Source organism: Thunnus albacares, chromosome 2 (assembly GCF_914725855.1).
Source record: "Thunnus albacares chromosome 2, fThuAlb1.1, whole genome shotgun sequence".
Taxonomy (NCBI): domain Eukaryota; kingdom Metazoa; phylum Chordata; class Actinopteri; order Scombriformes; family Scombridae; genus Thunnus; species Thunnus albacares.
In genome coordinates this window covers 26,845,639-26,870,836 of record NC_058107.1, presented here as the reverse complement: position 1 = coordinate 26,870,836, position 25,198 = coordinate 26,845,639, and the positions used below count along the sequence as shown (strand labels likewise).

Genomic DNA, 25,198 nt, shown 5'->3' with positions numbered 1-25,198 from the left:
TGACTTATCTTGGACTTTCAGCCTGTAACTCCTCAGAAATTTTACCTTTTCTAGTTTCTTTCTTTTATGAGGGCTGTAACTAAAATGGCGTGTGTGTCTGTGCAAGAGAGAGAAGGAAAACTGTCTTTCATTCTGGCAGTAAGATACCTGGACTGGAGCCAGAGTACTAATGAAGTCTAATTTTAACAAAAGCCCAATTTCCATGAAATTACATGTATCAGTGTTTAATACAACAATGACATACACAGTATGAAGGCAAGGCCATCCCCCTACCATCTCCATTGCTTTTTTACTTTTTGGCTTGTAATGCCCAATACCCTGCTGCATGAAATTACAGCAATCTTTATTTTCTTTTGTTCCGGTTGTTTACTTGACTAATGTTTGGAATAGCACGAATTTTTACAAACTAAGAGGCTGCAAATGCTCATTTAAAATTCAGCTGTGCCAAATTAAGTGACAACAAGCTGAGTGCCAGTTAAATGCCTGGCATTTGTGAGCTTCAAGGCAGGTAATGATTTGTGAATCTAGATGTTGCTGGTCATTAAATCTGTTATGAACATCGGTGTTAATGCAATGAAAACTATTTCAGTGATTTAATTTGATTTAGATGTGCTTTATGATTCTACGTCACCAACTTTATTTGATTCAGATGTTTTAGTACCCCATGAATCAGCACAAGCTCATATCAGTTTTAAAAGCAATATTGTACCTGCTATAAATGTGTGACGAGAGACTCATTTTGTGACGGTGTTTCTGTGCTCCTTTGACAACAGGATTAGACCGTGAGGAATAATTCTTGTTGACAGATCTACATGGGGGTGGACAATACAACAAAGAACATCTTACAATATAATCCATTTGAATGTAGTAGCCTTGCAATAAATATAGCTGCAGTCGCACAATTTTAATATCTGCCTTTTATCCTCTTGAAGGGCCCCATTGCCATCCTTATGCTTTCCTGATTTTATGGGTTTTGTAACTTATTTCAATTCAAATCACATAAATATTTGATTTTTAAAAAGGTTATTAGTGTAATTAGATTCAACTTGGGTTCAGTGAATATGATGCACCTTCAACTGACATACAGTCAACAAAACAGCTTCAATACTCTTTGGTATTTGGTACTTTTCTTCTAAAAGATATTCTCTCATTTGGTGTTTTGATTATGATGGTGGAGAGCGCCACTGTCTAACATGTAACAGGTGATTACATGATATTTGGTGACATAGTGTATGACTCACATCATTTTAACATTCATTAAATCATTCAGTGACCCCTTGTGCTCTAGAAGCATCTGCATTCACTATGTTTGTCCACTCATTCAGGAGGTTTTCCTTTTAATTTATCACACATCTGGCTTTAAATTTGTCCCAGCAAGATTTTCTTTCAAGTACTGCCCTACTGTGCTGATGTAAACAGCGAGCAAAGCTACTGCAAAGAACTGCTAGGAAGCATAATTATGGTGTGCAAAAGCACAAAGATAAGCAAAAACCATTTACTGAGCTTGTCTGTTGTTTCCTGTTGTTTCTTCTAATCTAAAGAAGACAATGATAAGCATTCTGCCAGCACTGGCTCCTAAACAAATGGCCTTCCCATTTATCTACCTATTCATTTCCCACTACTTATCCAGATCCTGGTCATGATGGCAGCAGGTCATTTTGCCCAGCCTCCTCCTCCAACTATTTCCTGGGAATCCCAAATTGTTCACAGGCCAGAAATGATATGTAATCTCTCCAGCGTGTTCTGGGTTTGCCTCCAGTGGGACCTGCCCCAGTAACTCCACAGGGCAGCGTCCAGGTAGCATCCTGATCAGATCCCCAAACCACCTTCACTGGCTCCTTTCAATGCAAAGAATCACCGTTTCTACTCCAAGATTCTTATAGATTTGTAGGCTCCTTACTCTGCTTGTGAAGTTGTGCCCTGACATTCTGCAAAGGAAGCTAATTACAGCTTCTTGTGACCAACAATCTCTTTAAGTCATTACCCAGAGTCCATGATAATTCAGAATGTCTTTAAAACTAATTCACTAATAATAGGCGGTCTAAGCATCTAACAGGTATTGAAAATCTGTGGTTACCCTGACAGAGATTTTGTTAAAAACACAAACTAGAACACAACGCAAAACTGGCATTCCCATCTGTGGTTGGTATCTCTAAGAAGTAGCAGAGAATTGGTACAAAGTACAACATTTTTTTTTAAATGGCAACAAACTAACAGATGAACCCAATTAAGCCTCTAGAGTGGGTGGCCAAAGGTCTTCAATTCTATAATGGACCAGTGGATAATTTGGTTAAATTCATCTCGACATTAACATTAAATATATTCAGAGTCTAATGATCATTTACACTTTGGATTCTCTCAGAGGCTCTGCTCCCTAATACAAGTCGGAGTGTATCATTACTTCAAAAACCCTTGGCGCCCTACTGTCCTTTTGATCAAGAGGTAAAAACAATCTAACTTAGTTTTTACTGTTCACCATCAACAGTTACTGTTGGAGCTTCTCTGTGTTTGGAATCGTTTTGTCAAGGCTTTAAAAGGGTTGGAATTGTGGAAAACAAGAAAAATTAACTTTGGGATGGATTACGGTGATGGTGGAGGCCTCCTGTGCTGTAAAATTACTCAATTCTGTCTCCTGTGACTTTTTAAGTCATTTGAAATTTTGAAATTCACAGATCAAGAGCTTGCAGCATTGAGGCAGAACCCGTTAGTACGTCACACCAGAAAGTCTTTACATAGCCTTATAGTCTTGCATAATCTTCTTTTATCTCGTCCAACATGCCGACATGCACTTTCTCCTGTGTGCTGTCTCATATATGGTCATGATGTTGCCTTCATGTCCGACATAAACAGCCTATTTTATCACTTGTGTGCGAGGTGGACATTGAACTTAAAGCAGAAAGGCAAACTCTGATGCACAAATGTTATGAAACTGCACATCCAGATACTGATCCACATGCAACTATGGCTTCTCAGTTCAAACTCACCAGTCACACCAAGTAGACTGGCGATCTCTATCCATACAACTTACAACATAACTATTCCAAACTTTTAGTTTGGCCACACTTCGCTGCAGAAGGCGGCAGCCATGGTGAAGTGTGGCCACCAAAGATTTTCCATAGAGATTGTATGCCAGCTCGCTGCAGGACGCCGTTCGCCACTCTTTGGTGTGGTTTCAGCGTAAGGTGGAGCAACTATCCCCACGCCCCAAAGCAGTAAACCTAGGGGAAACACTATTAGAGAATCAGAGAATTTAGATTTTTTTTTCTTCAAAAAAAAATTCAAAATGAATAGTTGCATTGCAGCTGTAATATACATACATTTTTCAAGTTCATCAAAACCAACTTAATGTCTGTTTTGTGCACACAGACATCTTTTCCTTCTGAGCAGATTCAATTTCACATTTTCAGCACTATAAAGAACTATCTTGGACTAGAAATACATACCATTACAAAGGGATATACTTTGAGACCATATTTCTCTCTTTTTTTTGCATCATACCACCAGGCCAGAAGAATTTCTATGATTTCTAAGGGAAAAACATTTGTTAAGCTACTATGTTTATAGGCCTGCCTTTTAGCTGGGAAACTAACCTTTCAACCAATAGTAGTGTGATTAAAAGCAAAGCAAACACTAGGCTGAAAAAAGCAACCGTTGACCTAATTGAGACGAAACACAGTCTTTGGGGTTGGACATGACACTAAGCACAATGCCATTAGTGCATTCACACAAGTATCCACTGACACATGCACACACTCACACAAACAAAAAGTTGAGAGCCCTTAGGAGCAGCTGATTAATGTCATGGGAATATAGCAAAAATCTTCCAAAAGAATAACATGTCAATGCGAGGGCAGCAAATAATGCTTTAGGAGATGATGAGTCTGTGACAAAATGTAAACATAGAATAACTGGATCATGTAACATATATTCTTAAAGTAAACTTAATTATGTCTTTGAAATAATAGACCATTAGATTCAACACTTATGACTACAGACTGTGAAATTCTTCTCTTTTATCCAGCAATGAATGAGGGCAAAGAAATTTTAATTATTATACTTATCTCAATATTTTAGCAACAAATATCAAATCAAGGATCAGCTTAGTTGATCCTTGTTACTCAGATTGTCTCTGAATACTGAATTCTAATACAATGAACATGCAGACTCTAAATTGAAGCCCGATCAAGACATTTAAATGTGACAAAAAAGAAGATGAAACAAATGATGAAATCATAAAGGTTTCTTCATTGTGTAAAAAGCATCTGTACATCTTTAATCTAACCAAGAAAGAAGTGGCACCAAATTACCAACCCAAAAGCCCCAGATAGAGTCAGGCTACTGTGCAGTGGTTTGGGAACACTGTATAAATGAAAAGCCGCCCTATGAGAATCATTTTTAATTACATAAAAATAATGACAAATTTGCTTCCCCAAACACCAAATCAGATAAACCATTCTAATAACAGGCCTGCTCTCTGAGATCAAGCCAAACAATTTATCAGTGATATGCGTAAACATCGTAGCAAATGCACTCCAGCTCCCAAGTGGCCAGAATAGTGATAGAAGCAGAGAGGTTGAGATGACTTCCACTGAAACAGAAACAGGGAGTGAGAGAGAGAAGAAAAGGCAACAAATTGATAAATGGAAAAGAGTGGTGTTAGAAGAGGACAGTGAAATTGAAAAAACAAACAGCTAGGTAGAATGAGAGACATTACAAAAACATCACTGAAGTGTTAATTTGATAGAGGTATGAAGCCGCTCATGCACTATTAAAAAGCAGACTCCTGCAGGGATATTGAAGCAAATAAACACTCCACAAGCCTCTCCACATCATGCAGATGTGATGGTAACGCAGGCACTACAATGTGAAGTGGCAAAAACAATACACAAACAAAGCACCACAAAGGACTTTGGTACACAGAGGCCAACAGTGTGGAAGTGAATTTACGTCAGCAAGTCCATGACGCACTACTGATTTTGCTCCTCTCAAACGCACTCAGAGCTCATGAGAGCCAAGTGCCAGGGGTCCACATATACCTACGTTACACATAAACATGCTAATGATGCTAAAAAGAAAGCTATGCTAATGTGACCTACTTTATAACAAGTAAGGCTGCATGATTCTAAATGAAGGGGAATTAGCTCAGTGAAAATTGAGATTGAGATTGAAAAAGCTTTCTCTCACAATTCCTCTATTAATTAAAATATTAATTACATTCTCTTTAGCTTTTCTGCAGACAAGCTAAACAATATGATTGTGAGGTAGTGAAATGTCCCAAGGGTATACTCCTGTTTTTATTTTAGACAGACAGCTTAAATCCAATTTATCTTAAAGGAATAGTTAGGCAGTTTGTGAAATATGCATATTCTTCTTGTCGAGATTTAAATGATAAGTCGGCATGGTTTATTTTTCGATCTTCCACTGCATAAAAAAAATACATTTCTGAAAAACTTCTTGAATCCTTATGATTTACTGTTTAGGTAATGTAGTAGTTCCCCAGCCATCAGAAAAATAGACAAAACTGTTAGGTTCCCAGTTCATTACATGATGTAACACAGAGCATGTAAAGAATAAACATGATTTCATGGAGGTTATGCAATGAAATCTCTGCCTTAGTATGATTAATTGTGTAGCATGGCAGGTTTGTCAAGAAAAAGTGTAAGTAATGGACAAAACAGCTGCTTTGATTTGAGCTGCAATCCTTAGCCCAGCTATCTAGCTTATTACCCTACAGTATTAAACTAGCATTAGCTCTAAAGTCCAGGAGCATATCATTAGCTAAATGCATTATTTTGTAGGGTTGGGGACAATCATTATGTCCTCATTCTCAAAAAATACTTACAATAAAGCATTAGGTCTAACTTTTGCGTTGCTTGTCCAAGCGTTTCTCTAAATTAATCATCCAAACAGTGTTATGTTAAAATAACAGTTAAATCACATTTTTATTTACAATACTGCGCTATAATACTACAGCTGACAAGCTACTCTGTAATACAAGAACATGTCTTCTTCATCAACTGGTCCTCCTTAATAAGGCTGTCAATAAATATTCTAAATTCAATTATATAATTAAATTTAAAAAAAAACAACAGACATACAATTGTGAAAATTAATATTCGATTGTGCTGTTTACCCCGAGAGTTTTCGCATGAGCCTGGGCTGCTGCACTGAATGTACTGCATGATGGACAGGAGTCACACAACATCACTTTCACTGATTGAAAGTAAAGTGTAGTTCAAGCTGAAACAAGGGAACAATTCAACAACAACAATGTGGTAATAATTGCAAAGAGTTTGCACAACCCAACTTGGCTGCACAGAGAGTGATTTGCACTCTGAGCAATCTAAAAAGCCCCATTTGGAAATACTTTGGATTTTGGTAACCTTTGTAAAAAATTTGGCGATATCAATAACAATATCAACATGGAATAACATATCAGTTATGAATCATTTATTTGTTCTCGCTCAGAGACACAGAGCGTTCTCAGTTCTCACTCTAGCACCAACCACAGTGCACACACAGAGAGAGAGAGAGAGAGAGAGGGGTCAACGGTCTTTAAATGAAGTTACGTGTAGGACATTTTATTTGTTTATTTTGTAACGTGTAGGTTTGTAGATGTTTTATAATACCTATACCTATACAAGTAGTTAGGTCTCTCATTGTATTGGTTATCTTACGGACTCCATCTTACTCTTATGGACATAATGTGCAAAAATAGATATTCAAACTGTTCGAACCTGTGTGTTTCTTTAGAAGCAATAATCAAGCACCAATTTTGACAGTCTTACTCTTTAATAATCCATATGGATAATCAACTGGTGAGAATGATGACTTTTTGCCTGGGACATGTAACTGGCTTTATCATCAGTCTTTTAGCATTAGCAACATCACGTATGTGATCTTCATGTGCATATTTAAGACCCTTTTACAGGGTTCTTGTTTTAAAAAGTGCACTGGAAACATCAAAAGGTCAGACAACTCACAGAATTAGTGTTAGTTATGGATGGATACACAGTCTAATCATGCATAATACTACCAGTAACATGGGTTTTGAATCTTGCTAATGCTATGCCTAGTTTTGTGATTTTCTGTTTTTCTTCACACTAACACATGACCCAATGAAATAAGAAACTGGGGGAAATGCCTCTCCTTTTTCTTTTTCTTTTTTTTTTTAAGAAGCCTTTCTACCACTCACACAGTTTTAGATGAATAGTTGTTTACAAGTTTTGCCAGACTGAGGGGTGGAACATGGCACATGGTGGAAATGGTGGTTTGGGGTGTTAAGATAAAGAGATACTTATAGATACATTTTCACCCACAAGACCGTAGATGCCCACCCACTGTCTTCTGGCGAGCAAAAGTGTGACACGACGAGCAGTTAAGAGAGAGAATACCAGCTTTGTGTGAAAGCATATGCTTGAGGAGATTAAAAAAGAGGGCAAAAGTGAAAAGAGAGGAATATAATTCAGACAGTCTCCCTCAAGCCTGTTCCTGTGGTTCTGCAGTCAGTGACACCTCAGGAAGAGGAAGGAGAGAGAGGGTGGGGGTAGTGTGTCAGTTGACTGTGGTGGACAAACACAGACATAGGGTACAATCAGTTCTTTGAGTTAGCACTCACCCAGTAACTAAAATAAGATTAGTTAAGACTAGACTCAGGGACTGAGGATTAACAAGCCTCTTTAATTAATCAATCAAACAGTGGTCTGAATAAATTACAGGTTTAAAATTATTAGATAAGCTTCTAAAAAACAATCTATCTGATGATGAAATTTAGCGGAATAAATAGAACAGTTATTTCTGTATGTTATGTTCAAAGAAAATTTGGGGCATCCTGATAAGAGCCCAACCGATAATTCTGAAGCAGATATTGATTTAAATATCTGAGAGTTTTAAAAAATCTGAACAATTCAAAACATGTAATGGTGACACTCTTTCTAGATTATCTTTAGCATTTCTCTACTGCAATATCTTGTCCTTAACAGCTGACATATGCTCTAATACATCTATGATAATCTAATATCGTCCCATAATATGGGCCTGCAGATTTGTAGGCTGGGCCAGACCAGAACTCCAGAAGTGGAGGGTAATATCTACCACAACCCCTAGTGGGTGAGACACTTACACTGCATTTATTCCTCCAGTCACTGTAACTGTGAATGAGTCTAGCACATATTTATCAATAGAAACTGTCATACATTAGCTTTCAAAACCTGACAGTCAATAAGTACTGTAGATGCATTTTAAAGTATTTGCTTTGACCAATAAATATTAATTACATTTCCATGTTTTTGGACCTAGGACCTAAGAAACCTCACTGTAATATTATATTTATATGTTTAACCTTGATCAATGTAAATGTGAATGACTAACAATAATATAATAAAATATCAAAGTTGGCTAAACTACTTTTAAACCAGACGCTGGTACAACCTCCTCTACCACTCAGTGTGCTTGACTCTTCGGCTGACAGCGCTCTCAGCAGCCGGGCAGGAGAAACGCTCCGTGTTGCACTTATTAACTGAATTAATACCAGGACGCACACTTCTTATTTCTCTAACTGTGTGGAAATCTGATGTTTTCACATCACAGAGACGTCGAACAACAGCATTAAAACAAGTCTTACAGGTAAAACAGGAGACTCATGTGGCTGTTATAAGAGGTTAATGTGGGGCGGCTGCTCTGCAGGTGTGCTGGATTGTAATGTGACTGGGAGGAGGCATGAATAAAATTTCTCATTATTGTTAGAAGGCAGTATTGAAGATTATATATTTATATTTATTAGAGGTGTAACAGTGTATTCATCCCAAACCGTCACGGTGCAGGGACATTACAGTTCAGTGCATGCAGTCGTATAAAGAATACACTCCGTGACTCAAACAATTACTGTCAAAATAATTTAATAATTCGCTTACTCCAACACATGGAACTATTATTGTAGAGTGCAAGTTCCACCCATAACGTTTTTGGCAGCACACCACTAGCATGCTAAAGGGTTTATGCTAGCCAGATTAGCCAAATTAGACTGGTTACCCAGTAGTGTCGCCGTTGTCAGAATGACAAACGCTATTATTAAAATATACCCCATTATCATCTGTAGTGAAATGATACTGCGTCTCCGTCCCCTCTCTGTGACAGTCGGCTTTTCATCGCCTTCGAGTGAAGCCGTTCAGAACTATAAAAACATTGGATTTCTGCTGTGATCAGACAGCACGTTGTAAGAACCAGTTCTGAGAGAGAAAAATGTAGTTAAAATGTATGAGAGTAAAAGTAGTGGTTTGATCCCTCTGCCATAAAATTTTTATTTAACCAGGAAGTCCCTTGAAATTGAAATCTCTTTTCCGAAGGAGGCTAAATCCAGCTCAAATAAAGCAGTTGCAATTTTCAGTTACATGGACTTTTAACATGGCCTTAAATGTTTCCGTATATTATTATATATAACATCATTAGATTATTAATACTGAAGCATCAGTGTGTACGCAGCATATTACTGTTGTAGCTGCTGGAGTTGAAGCTAGTTTCAACTACTTTATGTACAGTTAGACCATAAATCATCATAAAACAGCTTTTAGCAGATGTCCTGAACTCCTTGAAAGGAACAGAAAGGTTGTTTTCCTTTTCCACTGCAGCAACTAAACTGTTTCAATAATAGTTTTGGCCGATGAGCCATTGCTGAGTGTTTACATTTTTCAAAATAAAAGACCACAATGTTATTTTCTATTTTTCTTTTTTTTTCCTGCTGTACCGAAATCATACTGAACCGTGACCCCAAAACCAAAGTACATATAAAACCGTGAATTTTGTGCACTGTTACACCCCTATTATTATTATTGTTATTATTTTAAAGATTACATATGAGAAGACGAAGAATGACCCCCCCCCCCCCCCTCCCCTCCCCTAGACACTAAAAAACTGCCCAACAGTTTGTGATACTCAAAGACAGGATTTTTCAATTCTGGAAAGTTATCACAGTGGCAACAGTTTTATTTATATCGTTGTGACGATCACAAGCTCAACAGCAAGAATACAGCATTCACATTACAAAGTAATCCACCAGGAATGTGCACTTGCATGTCTGTGATTTGCGAATGCAGTGCCTAGCAGGATGACATCATCCCCTCTGCACCCACAAACTGCCCCCATTCAAATGAATGAGAGGGCTGTGTTTTTCAAATCAGTGTCGGTTTGAATGTCGCCTAAGACTCATGACAAAGGGGGTTGTTGAATGCTACCAAAATGGTTATTGCTTTATCATTGCAAAAACAATTATGTGCTTAAAATTTAATAATTTTAAGATTAGTGGATATCATTTTGTGTTATTAAACCTGTGTCTGCTACTAATGTATGATCAACTTATAATTATGAAAATGGTTAATTATTACAAGCAGTACATCATGAGCACTTTGAGCGGTGACGTAAACAGTGATTATTCACCACAATGTTCCCAATCTGATACTGCATGATAAAATCTCCAAATCCAAAAGATGCTGATTGGCTCATTTGTTTCTCTGACTGTGAACAAGCTGTTCATGTGGCCAGCATCTGAATTACTCAACAAATCTGAAAAGTGCGAACAGATGTCAGACTACATAAGCAGCCACACCCTCAAACCCAAATAAGATTTCTATTACAGGCAAAGGCAAAATGCCTTTAAAAGGCAAAATTACAAGAAATGACTACCTAACACTAACACCTTGGTACGGACAAAAGTGAGTTGTGAGGATACTTGCAGTCATAGCACTAACAAACAAAAACACATCCATGTGCATGGGCTAACCACACAATTCCCTCAAGAGCACTCATAGAGAGTGAGACAGATGCAATCATTGCCCACCAGATGACCATGAATCACTGTTTCACCTCCCCTGACACAAGACACTCACAAGGCACAGCACTTCAAAGAATCACATGCAAATCAAATAGGCTATATCCCAGTTGGTTTAAAAAAAAACCTGAAAACTAGGGCTGTAACATTTTCTGTCCAAGATTTGTAGTGCAGTTTTATATATTTAGAATAGTAGTAGACACATACTGTACAGATGTACGATGAGAAAGAGGAAGGCATCCTCACTGAACTAGAAAGTTCACCAGAGTTCAGATAGCTTTTTTTTTTGCATGTATGATCAGTATGATAAAGTAGCACAATTTCTTTATAAGAACTTAATTTATGTATTGTAATATGTAATCTTACCCTTTTGATTTTCACACACACAAACTCCCAGCAGGCCACACTCAAAGATTTTTAATACAGAAAAACACTCCCTGTGATAGTGAAGACAGCATACTGTTGCCATGGTCACTTGTAACATAGCAACTAAGTGACATATTCAATACATTTTTCATAGAACATCATTGACCCCTGACCAAGGTCTTAAGAACCACCCAAAGGTAGTAGCGCCCCCACTACTTCCACTGGTAAGGACTGAAAAGAATGGATTCACACATGCCAACACACACATACAAACACACAAGTATGCAGCCAGAGACACAGTGGGCTCATTCAACTTTTTTTTGTACTGTCGGCAACAAGAAGACTGATCTTTGTCCTACCTTATTTTGAAGCAGCAGCAAGACGACTGGTGGCTGGACATTCAGCACTGTCTTAAAAGAAACAAAGACATGTTAGAAGTCTGAAGCTGAGGATGGTCTTAGTGAAAGATATCTAAGCATTAACACCATTCTAAAACCTCTGAATGAAGCTTAACAAGATGGCTTGTGTAAAAGGAGGGAATTTCCAAATTTAAAAAAAAAAAAAAACAATAATTAAAGCTGCAAGCAGCGATAAATGGGCACTCGCAACTCAAGTGCGTCGGAGGGGCGGCCCCCATGGTGTCGCTACTAGCGGTAAGTTGACACAGCTCTGAATTTCAGGATTGTTGGACACTGTGTGATAATCTAAATAAGGGTGTTTGGGTACATATATGCCTGCTAAGGTTGGGCGATATGTCAAAATGTTCCTACCCTGCCCCCATCAGCCCAATAACCAGTGATTGTCAATATATTTGTGGCAGTGGGTGTATGGTGCGCGGGGGGTGATGAGCAAAACTTAGGAGAGATTCAGCAGCCAGACATTTCTCCATTTTCTGTTTTGGAGCGGCTGAGATTGTCACTAAAACGAGAACAGCTGGTCCACCTTAAAGGCCTGCTCAGGTTAGGCTAAGCCATTGGCCCTGTTTACACCTAGCGTTAACATCCGTCTAGGGTGATCCGATCACAAGTGGACAGCTCTAAGTACAGGTGTGAACGCACCCAAAACGCATTGAGATCCGATCACATCCGATCACATTCGGAGGTGGTCTGGGCCGCATGTGGCCACATTCATTTAGCAGCAATGTGTCCTGAGCCACACTGAAGGACTGCCTACTCAATTGACATCCTCTATTTTCCGACAGACTAGGCACAGAGAGTGCATCGCTGCCTCCTGGTGCATGATCCCTCCGTCCAAAGCTGTGTTTAACTTGTTTGATAACAGGATAAAGAAATGTATTATTTTGTTTTGCCATTTTTCATGTGAATTAAAAAAACGTAATCCACTTCCCGTTTTTTCCTGTTTTTCTCCTTCCCCTAACCCATTTCCCTCATCAAATCGACAACTGGAATAGAAATTAAACCATTAATTTTTCACTTGTCTGTCTAAAAAAATATTTGAGAAGCTAAACGTTGCTTGATAGTTTCCTCTGTCCTGTCAAGTTGATAACTAAAGGTTTTAGTTTTGCTGTGCTGCTCGACATAATGAGCTCAGGATTTATCAGGACGACGGCTGCTTTACTCCAAACAGTATGAACCTGGACTGTGAGATTGCTGCATATAACTCTATATTTGTTATATAAATTTATGTTCAGACGCAGCGCTAGAGCAAATCAATAGGACAGGCATTTGATTTTCATGACGGGGCACATAATGCATTGTATATTTGTTTATCCTGTTATCAAACAAGTCGAACACAGCTTTGTACAGACACAGACCCCCCGTCCTCCCGCCAGTTAAAAACAACAACGAATTTGGTCTTTGCAAGCAGAAATGATGTCTGTGTTTATGTGCATATAGAGCGGGGAAGTTAGATAAGATCACAAGTGGTCACTCAAGATATATGTTAATACCAGGTGTAAACAGACATACTTAGAGCTGTCCACTTGTGATCGGATCACCCGAGACGGATGTTGATGCCAGGTGTGAACAGGGCCATTGTCACTAACTTTGGGGCTAACCCCGTTCACTTTAATCAACAGGTGGCAAGCAAGACGTGGTAATTTGGCTTGGGTATTGAGGAGTTGTAGCATTTATTCACTGACAAATAGCCTAATGTGTACACACACAGCAAGCGTGTCAGACGCATTTTTCATGCAAACGTCACACGCAACAAATACGCTCTAATTTTTATCTACGCAGCTGTCCGCACCGGCTCCATGCAGGCTCAGGTCTCAACCGAGTCTCACTGGCTTAACCGCAACCTGCAGCGTTCATTTAAGTCTATTCTCCTCCGTTTTATGCGTGTCACTACAGTCATGAGTAATGGGCTTCAACCTATGCTCAACACTGCACCTGAACGCCTCCAGTGTAGACACACAGAAGGAGCACTCACCGCTGCTATTGCTCTGCCGACATGCTGCTCAAGCTACGCCGCTTACTGTCTAGACACAGGGTCACCGTCACGCAACGCTCTCTCTCTCTCGACTGCACACAACCTACGCACTGCGTTATCCCTTAAAAGGAGCTACACTACTCTGTAGTAAGTTAGTTAAAATCGCCCTAAAAGAAAAACAAAAAACACCCCAAAGAACTATGGACTCAGCCAATTGTCAATATATTCGTCCAATCACCCAAGCCTAATGCATGCTCATATGGCCATAAAGAAATCCCTTCATGTTTCATTTACTACAAAAATATGTGTAGATGTGTGTCATGACACGCATGGGCTTTTTTTAATGACTGCATGAACTGTATGTGGCACCCCTCCCCTCCAAAAAGGAGTAAGTGTTATCCCAATGAGATGAGAGGGAAGGAGAGAGACAAGAATAGAGGCTTCATGGAATGAAAATGTAGGATCTTCAGCATGATTAGGTATTCACAACCAGACAAGCCAAATCAGAGGTAATAGGGAAGACATCAATGCAGCGAGCAAAGACAAATGAGAGAAGAGAGGGATGAGATGTGTGGGGAGGGAGAGAAAACCTCAGACTCAGACAGCCCATTTGATTGCAGTGAACAAAATCTCTCCCATTTACTACAGCTCACACATGCACACTAGCTGATACACCACATGACACTCTTTCGGCCAACCAGTGCAGATGGACGTTACTTTTTCCTTAATAAAGTGAATTCATTTGTTGATACACACCCCTACACCCATGCAGGCACTTGAAATGTGGATTAGCTCATGTACCAACATGACACACACACGCACACAGGCGTCCCTCCTCTCCTCTCCATCAGAGGGTGAAATGACATGACACCTCTGATCCTGTCAGAGCTTAAAAATATTACATTAGGCCTCGGCGGTGCTTTCAATTTCTCTCACTTCCACCGCTTTCTCCTTTTCGCCTAACCTCAACCCACACATCAAGAAGGTCTTTATAAAATGATCTTGTCAAAAAAAAAAACCTTGCAAAAGGAATATAACCTGCTACTTTTTCATTTTTAATTCCTAAAAATAAAGTAACACAGCTTTATTACATTTGGTTACTTTGGTAGAAATCATTTGGGATTTGATTCCCTTATATAAACCAGACAATGTAATAAAGCCATTTTACAAATACAGCAGAGGCTATTGACGCATACATAAATTGTTTTAAATTGCCCCTGCCAATTTTAAGACAATTTATTTACATCAGCTGTATATTTTCTACTTCTCTGAACTGTTGTGAAGTAACATTGTGGGAAAAAAATGATTAGTTAAGTTACTCAAATCAATTTAGTTTATTTAAATCAAATGAAAAAATTTATGCCATCTGATATAGACTCAATTTTTTGCTTTTGATAAAAGTGTAGTGCTGTGCTGTGAGGGAAGTTAACATTATGCAAATACTCAAATTCTGATTATAAAATGTTACAGTACAATATCAATAAACTAAGCCATTAATTAGGTTGTGCCATGAACTCAATCTTTGGAACAAGCTTATCCAGATGAGATTGAGAAGCTGATGTTGCATTTTTATTGAATTAGACTGCATCAGTTTGTTATGACACCGCAAGCAAGTATCAATTAAACACTATGTAAAGTTGCTTGAGGGAATGTTTGTTGTCAGCAGATGTTCAAAGTAGCAACAGTAATTGAGCTCAGGTGAGGCTCAGAATCAGTCGATTGCGACGGTGTTGCTATTGACGAGGCAATTAAATGCTCTTGAAGAGTATCGACTCCGGCTTTACTGTTCATATCTGTGTTTGCGTGTGTGTTCATAGCACACAAGTCTGTTTAAAACTACATTTACGGAAATAGGAGATGTATGGTTCAGAGACATTTCCTGTAATTATTTTCTTTCTGTGAGGCTAAAATGTCTCTGGTCTGATCATTTTCAAAATGTTTTTAAAGTATGTAAACACTGGATGCACTGTAATATGTCAATGTTTTCTGCTCCTTAAAGCAGCAGCACAACCCATCAGAGAGGAAGCTTATCTCAAGGATTTATACCGCAGTAATTCTACACACAGGAAGTAAATGTATATCCACGGATTTATGGGGACAGTAGGGGAATAAAATTATAGTATCGTTGCATTAAAGCCCAAACACATAGCAGCAAGAGATCCCTGCAGGACACAAACTGATATGACATATACTCTCACCTCTTCCATTAATTAAATTTGTTGAATGCAAGCATGAATGAACACATTTCTGTGTGCTCTACACCTGAGAAAAAAGGATATGCTACCATAGCAATAATAGTAATTTTAATAATGACAATAATTATCACGTCAATCTGTAATAACTCCAGTTACACTGTGTGTCTGCAGTGGTCGGTTTGTGGCATTTTCAAAGCTCTACACCCACGTATCTGTAGGTGTGCTCAGTTATTTCGGCTGATAAGACTTCAGCTGGGTCCCAAATGTATGTAGTGTTCCAACTTCTCTGATATTCAAGTAAGATGCTTGCTAAAAGACAAACTGTTTAACTGTAGATAACTGAGGCTGTAACAGCAAACATAATCAGCATCACATGAGTGCAGCTAGATTCAACGCAGTGAGGATTATCAGCTTTATTTAACATCAAACTCTTTCTTTATAGTAATTTTGTGTTATTTAAGTATTGCCTGAATGAGAGTTTTATCCAGTTTGGGGTTCAACTGTCAATATTAATGTCAACCCAATATTAATTACAGTCTCAAATGCTTAATATCCTGTCAAAAAAGACACTAAGTTTCACCTCTGAGTACCAATGTATTCCTGTTATTGAATTCCTTCAGTTCTGGTTGCAGTGTTACTTTTGTGTGGATTAATAACAGCAGTTACAAATTCAGCAACCAGTAAGCTTTCTATACAAGATGTGGACTGCCTTCATATTATTGCTGTAGTCAACCAAAGAAAATCTTGGTTGACTGAAATTGTATATAATCTTCAAGATTAGTCTTGAAGGGGGGGGGGATAAAAACTGTTGGATGTTACAGGACAGAGTGAACTCAGCAGCCACTAGTGGTGCAACAGATCGTAGTTAATCCGTGATCCGTACGGATCGCCCCCCACGGTTCGGCACGCATGTGAACCACAGATTAATTGCGAAATTTAATGTCATTTAAGACAACTTAGACAAACTGCTGTGAGTACAAGTCACGGACAGACAGCGTGTTGCTAGCAGGGATTTTGAAGAGCAACAACCAAACGAGCATTTAATGGGTCGTTGTGACATCTGCAGGTATGTTTACATGCTGTTTAATGTGCTGCAGCTGAGCAGCTAATTAGCTAACGACGACACAGAGGTTGACTCACATTTCAGAACAGCACTGCATAGAGACTCCCGAACGCTATTGATTTCCAAATGAATGGATATTTGGCTTTATTTTTGGCATTAAAAAGATTTCTTTTGGCCTTGTCGTTGTTATAATTATAGAAGAAACACTGATTCAGTAAACATTCAGTACAGTTAGACCTAGCAGACTCCATTAGGTTGGGCAAGTTCAAAGTATGAAAACAACAGGAGTGTTTTGAATACACATTACCCGTTTTCACCATAGACTGTATAAAAATATGGACGTAGTTACCGTGATGTCACCCGCTGGTTTCTGAAGAGCTGTTTTGAAGCTCAAAGCAAGCTGCTCTGGCCGTCGCCATCTTGGCGGTGCGTGACGCTGCCTAACTCCCAGCCAATCAAAAATGGGCAAAGAGGCGAGCCGCATGGCTGAAACAAGCCACCTGGTGGCTGACGGACCTGTCACTCAAAGCAGCTATGTCCTTCATTATGCATAACTGTACGGCTTAATAAAATTTATACAGGTGAGTTATAAAAAAATTCACCCCCCGTACAGTTGTCATGAAAGGGGAAATTAGCTGTAGAGACCAAAACCGTTTTTTGTACCAGGCTGTAAACATGTTTATTTCTGCTGTTAAGTTGGGTATTTTAACATGGGGGTCTATGGGGTCTGACTCGCTTTTGGGTTAGGGTTGGGGTTAGGGTTACGGTTAAGTGGCCATTCAAGGAACTGCAGTTTTTGGCACTTCCACATTGGCTTCATTTTACAGCCCCAGAGGTTGCCGCTTGGTTTTCACAGGTAATTCGTTAGTCTGTCCCTCCTGGCACAGGAAATAATGGATTAATCCTGGAAGGCTATTGATGTAGCACTTTTCTCCTCATTAAAAGGTAACACAGCGATTATTCAACCAATGAGAATTTGGTCGGACGAGAGCATATCGACCAACTAATCGACCAGTTGACCAGGAGACTACAGCCCTACTTCATATATTTTTGATTTTATGTGTAGTAGACAAGAAATAGGTTGTCTTTTACAAGTCACTGTGCTTGGTACTGTCTAAGATCTGGAGGAGTATGACTCTACTTTACACTTTCCTTAATTAATGTTGCTTATTAAATAATTCTATCTGAATAGGGCTTAAATTGATCATTAAAAAACACTTTTTAATATCTACTTTTACTGTCTTGTCAAACTCATCTTCACAAGGAGTGCTTTTTCCCCCAATCATGTGCCATGTGGTGCAGCTTTATGATTTGATTGAAGATTTCATAATAGAATTTTCATTATTCATGATTCTGTGGCAGCAGCAATAAAACTGTGGCAGAACGACGCAGATGGCCCTGTGTAATGGAAACACTGATGTTAGTGTTGATTCTTGAATTACTCAAGTCACTTCTACCACAGTTGACTTTTGATTCAGTTCTATTATTAAATCACTTCCACCACTTTTGGCTTGCATATTTATTTTTTAACATTAATGTTATTACTATGTTACTACTCCAGTGCTAGTTGGACATCACCTCTTTCCTTTATTTACATAAATGTTTTGTTTTTCTATCATTATACAAAACTTATGGATAAAATGTTTTTAGCAGCCAAGTTGATTATAATGCAGTTATATATTGTTATTTATACTATACTTGTACTGCATGAAATGTTTGTCTGGAAGAGAGGAAACCCTATGATTGGCTTTGGAAAATAAAATGTATTGAAGAGCGAATGCAATTTGTAATTAATGGACTAAAATACACAAAACCACCAATATATGATGCTAACTAGGGCTGCAACTAACAATTATCTTTATTATTACTAAATCTGCCGAGCTGAAATGATTAGTCACAAGTGCTGCAGTGTGTGTCAGTCAGCCTGTCTCGTTTGTTAGTGCTGGAGTTTGGTGCTCCACTGACAGTCTCTGGGTGACAGATTTGAGTATTCACAAAATACTTTGTCATACACAGCCAATTATTGTATTATGAAATCCAAAATGCACCCAAACGCTTTCCTTTTTAGAAAAAGGACTATAAGATAACTCGAGCATGTGCGAGCTGTACACCACCTGATTGCTACACTGCCCTCATAGTTCCACCTTTTTTGTTCTGCCAACATAATGTTATTAACTAATGTTATTACAAAAATCCATCATAAAACACATTTTTGACATTTGTGAATCAATTCAGAATCATAGAAGAAAAGAATTGCACTTCTTATGTGACTGTGCTTCATATGTCATTTTTTCCTCCTGCCCCTAATGCAAATAAATATTAAAGTATTCCACTTCAAAAAGGTGTGACAGAAGTACAGATACATGAAATGGCAGTAGTGAGTAGACACCCCCTTCATGTCTGTAGTTTTACTTTCACATGGAAAAAAAATGACATCCCAAAAACTCCTCTGTCTTTTGCTATCGGCCCTTCAGCTGAGACAAACGGAATTGGGGAACTTTTGTCATTTTTTCTTACAATGCAATTTCCGTCAGTCACACCGAAACTGCTACAAAAAGAGATCAAGTTCACACATAAGGAAGTTGTTCAGTCTATACACAATAGTCTGACACTGTGGCATTATTCTGTCACAGTATCAGTTCCTCTTTCCTCCATTCCTCTCAGATGAATGGAGCCTTTACATGATATAAAGTTGCACTAGCCTGCCATTTTGAAGCATAGCTAGAGTCAACTGAAGTGTAGTGTACTACAAAAGGAGGTAGACATAATCTGTCCAAGAGAAAGAGATTAGAAGAAATAAAAAAAAAACATACTGGTCAGGGAGTAGAGACAAGCGTTTTTGATGAAACTGAATGTCAAAGGACGTGACAACAAGGCAGCCAGACCACTGCGGAGGCAATGGACTGTAACATTTAACAGATGAGCTCTGTGAGGCCAGGTCTGAGACATCTGTATCTTCCTGATAGTTTTATCAGACTACACTGTTCCAAAGCAAGAGTGTTTTTAAGATGATTCATCCACATTAAGATCTTTCGCTACAAATTAGGTTCAATTTAAATATAAAAGTGTGGTTTAATAATTCATTAAACATTTGTTTTTCACCTCACATGATAGTGGTCCCTTGGTAATAATTTAAATTCATTCTGACATAGTTTGAGTTGATTAAGACATGTTAAGATAGGCTAAGCTCATTTGGTTCTCATTTTCTATTGAGCATATTGTTTGATGAAATTAGAAATATGTTTAAACGTATGGAGTTAAAACAATGACTAATTGTGCAATCACTATGACATTTTGAGTCTAAATGATTACTAGACTAAAAAAGAGCCAGATTTTAAAAAATGGCAAAAGTAGCAAACTTCAGGCCTAAGGCACTTTAAAAGCCTAACCATGAACAGGAGCTACATATTAGCTTCAGCTAAACATTGTATTTACATTACATCTGTTGCATTTCTAGCTCCTAAGAAATAACATCAGAAGATTATTATTACACTGACATATAATTTTAAGCTTCAAGGAAGAAGAACAGAAGTACATTATCACACGGCAAATGCCACATATTTAATGATTGTGTAGACCATCATCTAGTAATTTAACTGATCATGAGAAGAGAAGGTGAACATTACTGATTGATCCACTGCGGTGAATATTTGCATTGCCGCACTCTGCAATGACAGGTTTGTAAATTGTAATGTCAGAAAAATTAGAACGAACACTGGTGATGGCAAACATGTTAAATCTGCAAAAGCCCCTTAAGGCAGTGAATTACAATACATGGTTTTAAAAGCACCTGGAGAACTTACTTATCTGTTTCAGTCAAGTCAGTGTCCAAAAATAGAGTTGTGATGCAAAGAGATGTGACTGATCAGTTTTTCCCTGCATACCAACAAGTGTAAACATTGCGAAGCAAGTAACATTTGAAGTACACTAATCTTACATCTCCAAAAAAGCACTAAGGTTTTATTTTATGGGTGATCTGAATTTGCTGAGCTAATCAGCTCTTAGCTGGCAACCAGTGTGAAAAAGCCCCACAGATGGTTAAAAGGACAGGAAAAACACATGAGGAAATTCACTCATCAAGTTATCTGATTAAAGATAGAAAGAAAGTAAAAAGGTCTCTGATGTGATAGCTTGAAAGCTAATTTGTTTGCTAATTTACAAATGCTGATTAGATTCTTGGTCACCACCATAGGAACAACATTTTTTATTATTATTATTATTATTATTATTATTTAGTATTAGTACTATTTTTTTCACTAAATTGGGTTTCTTTTTGCTACTGTGCATACAAAACCATGTTTACAGGTCACACATATTTAGTCTTGTACAAAGCAGAATAACATTTTTGGTCAAAACTCAGTAGATAACGACAAGGTAATCAGTCATGGCTTTCCGACAGACATCTCTGTGTGTCTGGAGTAAAGATGAAAGTGAGTCTGAAATGAAGGTGTAGTCACAGACCACAGAGGACTGATAACAGATTTGAGCATATGACTGATGCTGATACTGCTCTGTCTGTAAACCAACTATTAGTCACTACCTCTTCACACAGGATACTTAAAACATAACCATCATGGGAAACCAACATTTCAGTTCAGCAAGTATGAAACCCTGTCTGTTCAAGAGAACTATTAAAAAAATGAAAATTAACCAAAACATTTTTCTGAGTGGTCACATTTTCTTTATAAATATCATTATTTTTAGCACTATTTTGTAGACTAGTGCATTGATTTGAATTTCATACACAAAAAGGTCTGCCCACTTATTTGACATGATTCACATCTTTAATATTATGCTGTGCTGCTTTATTATGCTGTGCTGCATTGCACATGCATATATCATAAATGTTGACATTCAATATTATAGACATTGGAATCTGTACCCTAAAAATCTAAATTGGCATTTATATTATTAGCAGTTAGAAAATTGTCTAGCTGGCCACTTGCTTTCATTAGTGTTGATAACATGTCAACACAAAGAAAAGCACATACTCCAAAGTATTTTGCCTTTTACAATTTAATAGGTGTTTATTTAGCCTATTTGTTAAAAACAAAACTGGATGTATGTCCTGCTGCAGTCTTACACAGCATTTCAGACAAAGTGCTGCCTACACAAAAATGGACTTTAGTAGTCACTGGAGGGTGAGAAACAAAGAAATATAGTTAAAACATTAACCATCATTGTCAGCAACAAGCACAGAGGTGTGCATGATCAGTTTCCCTCTGTATAACCAACAAGTATAAATACTGCAAAGCAGGCAAGAATTGAAGTGAATACATCTTCTGAAAAGCACTACGATTTTATTTTATGGCCAACAAGAGACTGATCTGTGTTTGCAGGACCAAAATGCTGGCACACAGCAGCTATTTACACAAAGTATTAAACATTACTCCAAGTGCCATATAGCCTAGATGTAACTTTTATGTAGCATTATGTCACAACAAAGACTTTTGGCCAAATGCATTGTGGTTGCTTGCAGCAACAGCAACTGTTGAAAACACCAAGAAAACAAGTGGGTGAATGCCTTAATTTTACTTTAATCCATTTTTAATACATACTAATCTGTGTTATTCTTAGTTAACTTGTTACACAGTGAAATTGTGTGCTGAGAAATAAGCAGTCACCTTTCATTATTTTTTTAAACAAAAAAGGTATAGATTAGTAGTGCAGCAAATTTTATACTATTATTTTCAATCAGAAAAGTGACCTGCTCTGTCACTGTGGACTCCTGCTGTGCAGAAATGTATATTGTAAGATTATAATGTAAACAAACTGTGTGTTCACATGGCCAGTGGCCTCCAGATTTGACCAGTCTACCGCCTGTTTAACTTGTGACACATCAGTGTGGGATACTGCGACAAGATGCAGCATTTCCTCTCAATCAGGCTTACATATAAAGAGATCAATTTCAGAAAAAGAGAAGTTGTCTTAATGCAACATATAAAAGATACTGATAACACAGTAACGCAGTTTGACAAATTATGTATGTCTGTCTGACTGATACTCTATAGTGGATAGTAAATGTTTTTACACTGGCAATGCAATCTGTGAACAGCTCACACAACATTTGATTCAAAAGTATCAAAGCGGATTAGTGGCTGGGCCACATTTCCTACTGACAGTTATGTCAAATCCTTCATAAATCGCTAGCTGCACTGCTCATCTATATTTCCCCCCACTCTCAAACTTTAAGAAAGGTGAATGCTTCTTGCTATTAGTGGCAACACTGTTTCATTTACAAAGTCAGTAAGACAAAAAGAATCAGACTATTTCTTAAACTTGTAATTGAAGCAAAATTAATAAGGCCTATTGGTAAAAATGGAGTATAATATTCATAAGTATGTTTTAATCAGTGTATAATCACCTGTAATTAAGAATCTTTGTGTTTCTGTTAGCTTAGAACCAGCCCTTTATATTTACATAGGAAGCGGGTCCTCTTCCAGGGAGCCCGACATGTTGGACCGCCATGTTTCTACAATAGCCCACAACAGACAAACCAAACACTGGCTCTAGAGAGGACATGGATGTATAAAGAGAATTGGATACAGCGTTGGTTACCAAGGGACCACTATCATGTGAGGTGAAAAACAAATGTCGGAGGCAGGGCAAAACTCATTCCTATGAAAGTTGTTCAGTGGCACATGAAGCCAAAAAAGCCACTTCCTGAAAACACACTGCGCACGCTCTATGGGCCCAGCGCACCCATGGAGTATGCTCACTAGAGACTTCCGCAGGCTGAGACCGCTAGCTTCTAGTTCTAGTTAGCCCTCTGGCTAAATTGAATGGGGATAAACTGATTCAGTCGTGCAGCTCTTCTAGACTTTCAAAATGTCATCGGACCGAATGGATAAAATTTTGATAGTGAAACGAGTAATTTCACAAGGGTTGTGATGCTAAAAAAAATGTATCTGCTGATTTACAGACGTATCTTTCACAATGTAAGTCTATGGGGAAAAGTTGTTTTGGGCCCAATAGCATAACGTGATGTTGTAATTACACAGTTTGGCCACTAAGTCAAATTGGTTTCAAAGCCCGGCACTGTTCTTGGGGGCTTTAGAGAGGGCCTTCCGTGTTTTCAAATGACCGTGTTTCCATTCAGCCATTGTAGGGTCTCCTACATGCTTGGGAGGGGAGGGGTATTCAGTTGGTTGCAATCTGCAACCGCAAAGTTAGATGCCACTCAATCCTTCACACTGGTCCTTTAAGTATATTTATTTTCATTATGTACATGCATTTATTATTTTATGTTTTGTATATCTTGTATATAGTAATGGTAGCCTTGCTGTTGCTTTAAATCTGCCTCTATTTTTTGAGGAATGCATAATTAATATTCCTACAAGAAAATTGTTCTAAGTATTGTATATGTTCTAAGTAAAGTTTAAAAGATACATTAAAAAAATTCATCGCTAGTATGTTCACTAATTTAGCAGAGCTGTGATTTTTTTCAAGACGTTAAAACCATATAGTGTAACCTGTTAACCTGATAAAAAGCAAATTTAAAAGAACTCTCAAGAGACTGTGGTGGAAGCATGTTTAGTAGCCAGAATGAGAGCTACGTTAGCTAAACGTTTTAGCATGTTTCACCCGGTTAATTAGCCGTTAACACTTCTACGGGAAACTGTACCCTAAAAGTTACAAAAAAAACAAGTTTACTTACCAATTTAATGAACGTTTGGGCAATTATCAAATGGGTGGGTCACGTTTAGGCTGTAATTAGCTACCTATCTGTTAGCAGCCGTTTGCGCCCCTCATGTATGATAATTAACGTTACAGCATCTGGGTTTTTTTCTGAATCCCTGATAGTCTTTCAAAAATCCGGAAGGTCGTTTCACAACACTTACTGCAGTTTTGAAGGTACTTCATCCACAGTCTGTCCATTTGGATGAAATTACCGCCCGCTTCAAAATGAAAAGGTGTGTTTCCAACGCAGCGACTCCGAGTCTAAAGAAAGATGGCGACCGGAAGTGACATATCTTCTTGCTGATTTGTACTACGCAAACCAAAATAAAATTCAATCTTGACCTTGGAAATAGTTTGAACATACCCAGTCAACGTCCCCTTACTAGCTTTTTGCCGAGATTTCAAAGAGTTACCAGCGTTTTTCCAGAGCTTTCAACTATTTTTGGAGGACCTAGATATTTCGTCAAAATAATTTGCATATTCAAAATTAATTTCACTGACAAAGACATGTTACTACAAGAGGAAAATTATTCTGCACTCATTTTGAGCGTATTATTTGGAAAAGGAAAAAAAACAGTTGGTAATTACCTTTAAAATTCTATATAACCAATAAGGCCAGAGAAATATTTATAAATCCTTTATAACATATGTAATCCTCAGCAGTCTTCCAGTGTCACATGT

At 38.0% G+C, this 25,198-nt stretch overlaps 1 protein-coding gene across 18 annotated transcripts in view; it reads right to left on the bottom strand.

Annotated features, from left to right (window-relative positions):
• Positions 1 to 24,806, bottom strand: part of gpat2 (glycerol-3-phosphate acyltransferase 2, mitochondrial) — a 143,429-nt gene extending 118,623 nt beyond the window's left edge. For 10 of the 18 annotated variants that reach the window (XM_044375743.1, XM_044375826.1, XM_044375739.1 and 7 more), the window contains exons 1-2: positions 24,679 to 24,806; positions 11,548 to 11,598 (exon numbers count right to left, since the gene is read on the bottom strand). The gene's annotated coding sequence lies outside the window, so the exon portion shown is untranslated. Of the gene's footprint in view, positions 1 to 11,547; positions 11,599 to 24,494; positions 24,617 to 24,678 lie in introns of those variants that run through there. The other 8 variants (XM_044375781.1, XM_044375769.1, XM_044375752.1 and 5 more) reach the window with 3 other exon arrangements.
• Positions 24,807 to 25,198: the final 392 nt, after the last annotated feature.